This window comes from Marmota flaviventris, chromosome 4 (genome assembly GCF_047511675.1).
Source record: "Marmota flaviventris isolate mMarFla1 chromosome 4, mMarFla1.hap1, whole genome shotgun sequence".
NCBI classification, from domain to species: domain Eukaryota; kingdom Metazoa; phylum Chordata; class Mammalia; order Rodentia; family Sciuridae; genus Marmota; species Marmota flaviventris.
In genome coordinates, this window is record NC_092501.1 from 124,237,572 (window position 1) to 124,243,899 (window position 6,328).

The window sequence follows — 6,328 nt, forward strand, 5'->3', positions numbered from 1 at the left end:
CAAACTAGGCTTAATAGTTCTTTATCAGGACTTTTTGTTCAACATTGTCCAACTACTAAAACAAAATTACACTTGGAGGGCCCAAATATGAAATTTAGTGGTTCAATTCTAAGATTCTTTTTATCAAAATTCTTTAATCAAAACCTATCCATTTAACTATTTCAATTGGCTACAAAGTCACTTCAGGTTAAATTCAATTTTCTAGGGGTTAAATATGTCCATAAGGAAAATGGTTTCTACACGTTAAGTGTGAGTCAAACCAAAAGTCTTAATACATCAATCATTTCCAATGGAAAAGTTAATTTGTAAGAATGTATCATTAAAATCTGGACTGTTTATCTAAACACTTCTCTGGGTTATCAAAAAGCGTATTTAAAATAATCTTTTTTTTATTTTTGTAAATTAAGATAAAAGATGAATCAAGAGTTTCCAGCTTGAGTTGGGTGAAAGTCGGAGAGGAGAGAAAGCAGATTATGTGGCAATTGCTTCTCTGACACCCGTAGTTTCTAGAACCATTAAGAACATTTTTATTAAAATTAATTTAGTATGAAACAAATTTTTAAATATAAATTATATTATAATTAAATATAAATTAATATTATTACCTTTAATTTAAATTTATTTTAATAATTAATTTTATGATAGTTTTATTACATTTAATTTAACTTTATTTTTTTGATGTAGCACTTAAAATTTTATTTGTATTGCTTTTTAATTTAATAAAATTAATTTATATTAAATTATAACATAATTTATATTTAAAAATTTATTAAATTTTATTTAAATTAATTTAATAAAATGTAAAGAAATGAATTTAAATAAAATTTAATATAAATCTGATTAATTAGTATTCATTACATAATTTAATATAAATTTTCATACAATTAATTTTAATGAAAGTGTTCTTAGTGGTTTTGGAAGCTCCAGGTGTCAGAAAGGTATTTGTTGTATGATCTGCTTTTTTCTCTTCTCCGATTTCACCTAGCTTGGGCTGGTAACTTTTGATTTATCGTTTTTTCTTAATTTACAAAAATCAAAAAGGGAAGACAAAATACCTGGTTGCTATAAATATATATCATCTTTTCTTCCTTTTTTATTTCTTTTAAAAAATTTTTCTCTCAGATTCAACTTTTTGTTTTTTTACACATGATAATTAAAATACCTAACATAGAAAAGAAGACAAGAGCACTAAAAGCTGCAAGAGAAAACCATCAGGTCTCATTTAGGAGCAAGCCACAAAGGCTAACTTCTGGCTTCTGAACTCAGATCCTAAAGAAGAACAAGGCCCAGAATGAGATATTCAAGAAAGCTCTTAAAGAAAATTTTTGTCAGTCAAGATTTCTAAATCCAGCAAAGCTCTTTCAAAATCCATGTAGAAAGAATTGCTTTACATGACATGGATAAGCTAAAAGAATTTATGATCACCGAAGAAGCACTACAAAGAATACTCAAAGATAAACTGCACAAAGATATACCCAAAAATAACTCCCAAAGCTCCTAAATAGATGATGACCATGAGAAGAGCAACCAACTAAATGAAAATTAAGACAGAATTAAATGTAGTAAACAAACCAAAATATCAGAAAAATTACAAACGCATATTCATAATAACCCTGAATGCATCTGGCCTCAACTCCTCAGTTAAAAGACACAGATTAATGTGCCGCAGTCTGGCTGGGCACACAATCACGAGCCACCACACAGCTTGTAGATTCAAACAGCAACTCTTTATTCCCGAACTCACACCAGCCGTCTACAATCACGTTCTGGGGAAATCCACGTTCTCTGCCCAAATCCACGTTCTCTGCCCAACTCCACCTCCACTGGGCTTCTATCTCCAAAATATACTGTCTGAATCCCGTGAGGACTCAAGGGGAACTCAGGCAGCAGGATACGCCCTATTCCCAGCAGGAATAATCTTAAACCTTAAACCTGGAACCTAAACTGGGAACGCCCTAAACACGATTATCTTAAAACCGGGAACACCCTAATCTGCCTTGGTCCTTGAGCAAGGTCACCTACATTCAATGTCGCTGCAACATGTCAGCAACATGGGGTACGCTGGCAAGGAAATTGTCATACCTACTTGGCTAATGGCTCCCAGCATTAATGGATTGGATCAAAAAACAAAATGCAACTAAATGTTGTTAGCAAGAACCCCTATCACCAGCAGACAGGTCATCCAAGTATAAAATTAATAAGGATTTTTCTGACTTTAATACTATAAATCAAATGTACCTAATAGACATCTACACACTATTTCACCCCCAAACAGCTGAAATGAATTTACCTTTTTCCAGAAGCTCATGGAATCTTTTCCATTATTGATCATATTTTAAAATGAGTACAGCTTGCAAGACGATATTTATTGAGCTCTCCTTGTAAAATGTGTTCATGAATTTGATGTGCTTTGACAGAAACATGTGTTTTTCCAATAGCAAACAAGTATAAAAATAAATCAAAGTGTTGCTACAACTGCAGTTCCTAGAACCCATTATTTAAAATCCATTTTTTATTAAAATGTGACTCTATATTTTCAGAAACATGGGTTAATTATAAACCAAAATTTTTCTTGCTATATTTCATGGTGTTCCCTGTAAAGTATATTTTTAATTTGTTACATTTATGTTCCTCTCAAGAATGCTACAAAGCTACATCACATTTTTCCTTAGAAATAAAGTCATATACTTTCAAAGGCTTTTGATGACTATTATTGTGGGACCAAAAAGGTAAAAGGTTATCTTTCAAATGTCATTTTCTCTGTATATTACTGGTAGAATCTCTATGAGGGCTTTCAGTAGTACTTCCTTCACCATCTATTTTTGAAATGCACAGAATCTTCTGAAACCCAATGTGGGACTACAACTTAAATGTTCTTGTGTATAGCCATGACAGTGACTGGTACAGAGTTAGCACACAATCAATTCTTAGAGAAGCATGGAAAGAAATACATGGAAAAGATAACTAATTTATATTAAGCACCATTGATCTATTCCCTCTTTTAAAGAAAATATTCTGGGGCTATGAATAAGTGCAGTTCAATGCAACTTAGGTAACAAAGGTTGGCCTTTCTTTAGGCACTAGTCCAGAAGTTTTGACTTTTGAAGATCTCAGTAGAATATTAAGACCCATTTTCAGTTTTAGAAATCATTAAATTATTTAATTGGCATTCAGTAAATTTAGTTTTTCAGTGCACAGGCTGAGTTACCTCCACATCCTTTGTGGTGGTGCAAGAAGCATGGTCCTCTCTTGGAAAGCATGCTTCATTCTTTGTTTTGGTCAGTAACTCTGAAAACTGTCTCTCAGCAGGTCAGTGTTACAGAATTGTTTTATATAATGGTTACATGTACATGTATCTTTGGGAATCTTTCTTGACCCAGAAAGGCATTGCCTTTCTGACCTTTTCCTGCCGTATCTCCTAGTGATATATATCTGTAGAGCCGACTTTTACCAAGATGATCTAGGGTTGTGCCTATGTGGTAACCCTTGGCAATGTTACCTATTATTTTTATCACTTACCCTTGTTAGAAAATATTCCCTGTTAGAGAAATCTCAGAGATGGAAGTTCGTTTTGAATCTTTAAGGTTTTCAGGAGTACCCACTAAGACTGCAAGTCCCCTGGGCAGTGTAATACCCAATGGTGTGCAGATAAGCCAGCTCCTCACAGGCCAGTAGGGAGTGTTAACAATGCCAATTTCCTGGGTATAAGCATTTCCTCCAAGGCTGATGACTAGCTACCAAAAGTTGAAAGTTTGCTTGTAAAATTCCTGAATATTGAGCAGTTATCTCTCACAAACTGGTACCATTTGGCTCCAGCATGCCACTGGCTTAATTAAGTCTTTATCAACCAACTGCCTGAGGAGAAGGATGACAGTTACCTAAGAGTGAGGATTTTGAGAAACAAGGCAATGGAATGTGAATAGGAAGAGAGAGGTGAAAGAAAAGGGAAGGGAGGACTGAGAACACAGACTAGATGGTGTCATGCTGTCTCTGGGAAATGTAGTTGCCTAGAGTTGTACTAGTTGCAGGTGTGCAGGGCCTTTCTTGAACTGGGAGCTTGGTTTGAGCCAAGAATTGGAGAGAAGTCTGTCCTCAAGTGAGATGATGCCCCTAGGTTCATGTGTAGGGGCCTCCTTTCTTATATCCATTGTATTTCAGAACAAAGAAAACCTGCCACTTGATATTGCATTCTTTCCAGAAGTAATGCTTCCGTTGATAACAAGATTATCTGAAATTGTCAAATACAACTAAAATTAAATCAGTAACCACCTCCTTAAGACAAGCAAATCAGCAAGTTTGTGATTTTAGGAAACTGTATTTTCATTAACATTTTGGGCAATACAAGGAGACTGACATCCCTGAAAACTAAGAAAATTGTGGGGTTTATAGACTTTTAAATTAAGGTTAAAAATAGAAATGTCAACTTTCACTCTCTAGGAAAGGCCTAACCTTGAGAAAATTTTTTTTCAAATCATCAGTAGGAATATTTTAGCTCTCTTCTCTCATGACAAGCTTTAAGATCATTATGCTGAATGTTACCATATCCTCAGCACATATTGTTGAGCAATATGATAAATAAATAAAAAGGCAATCTTAGAAAAAATATTTAAGGCAATTTTCCTTATATAAGGAAAGTAAATTAACTCAGGAATATACCTACTATAAATTGAGGTGTCAAATGCCATAAATAGGTTTATATTCAATGGCTCTACAGTTTTTACAATGCTGAACTTATTTGGTGCATAATATGTATAGTCAACACATCACAATGACTATAGAAAGAAACTTATTATGTTTACAAACATTATGATTTTTATTCATAAGCAGTATAGCATATTGTTTAAGAGCATGAAATTCGGAGTGGTCATACCAGGTTTCAAATCCCTTTTGAACATTGTATGGGATCTTTGACAAATGAATTATTCTTTCAAAACCTCATTTTCTTTACTTTTTTTTAAAAAGAGAGAGAGAATTTTTTAATATTTATTTTTTTAGTTTTCGGTGGACACAACATCTTTATTTTTATGTGGTGCTGAGGATCGAACCCTGTGCCCCGCACATGTCAGGAGAGCACATTACTGCTTGAGCCACATCCCCAGCCCTCAAAACCTCATTTTCTAATCATAATATAAAGATAATATAAGAAAAATATATGATAAATGCCTGACACAGAGTGAATCCTCAGTAAACAATAAAAATTAGAAACAGGATTTAGGTAATATTGGGCTACAGAATACTTTAATGCTTACATGGAAACAAAGCAAATTAAAATGAAACAGTGTTACCTAAATACCCAATATTAAATCATGACCCAATGAATTACATAATTCATCATCTATCCTAGTGTTAAAATGAAAGCTTTGTTTGTAATCCTGTTTGGAGAAAGTTTTGTCAAGCCCAAAAATGGAATTGAAAAAATGGCCTTTGCCTAAACTTGTCAACTTGAAGAAAAGCAGGAAATCAATGATAGGACAATTGTCAGCAGAGGATTATAGTGTTTAAGCCTATTGTAAAGACAAATTAGAAGAAGACTAAAAAACAGCAAAACATACATCATTGAGCCAGAGTCCTGAGAACAGTAAAGAGCAAGTCAAATTTGGTGCTGTGTTTCTTTGCTTTTCTTGTTTAGTTTTTTGCCTTCCTTTGCTTTAGGACTTGAAGGCACTGGGTAGCCCTAGAAATTGATGTGTGGGTGGCACAAGAATTTGGAAGATTAGTTAAAAGTCTGTACAGAGGCCGCCTAGGCAACTTGGCTTTCTCCTCTATCTTGTGCTCCTGGACAGCAGAACTCCCCTACCATACAAAAGGCAGGAGCTGTAATGGAGACTCCTACAGTTTATGATAGGCCAGGAGTGAGACCATACAAGGAAGAGATGAAATTAAAGTCTACCCCTTTCCTTACTTGGATCCAAGGAAGCTGCCATCTGTGTGTGTGTGTATATGTGTGTGTGTGTGTGTGTGTGTGTGTGTGTGTATGTATACACATATACACTTCTTGGCAGGAAATTAGCAAAAGTCTTTTTGGACAGTACCGTGCCCAAGACAAGAATATATTTTTTTAAAGGAGAAGAAAAGTAAAATGTATTGCAATGGAATTGAAATTATGATAGAGAGTTTGGGGATCATAGAAAGCAGCTCAGTTTGGTTAGATACTCTAGGAGGGCTGTATGGGAAAGCTGGAGAAAAGGCAGAAGATTAATCTTGTATCATATTATCAAGGTCATGAGATTTTTTCCTGAAGGCAGTGGAAAATTAAGCAACCCTTTAATTACCTTTTATCACTGTAAGAGGGAATAATTTTTATTTATCTTTCTATCTGTGTCCACAG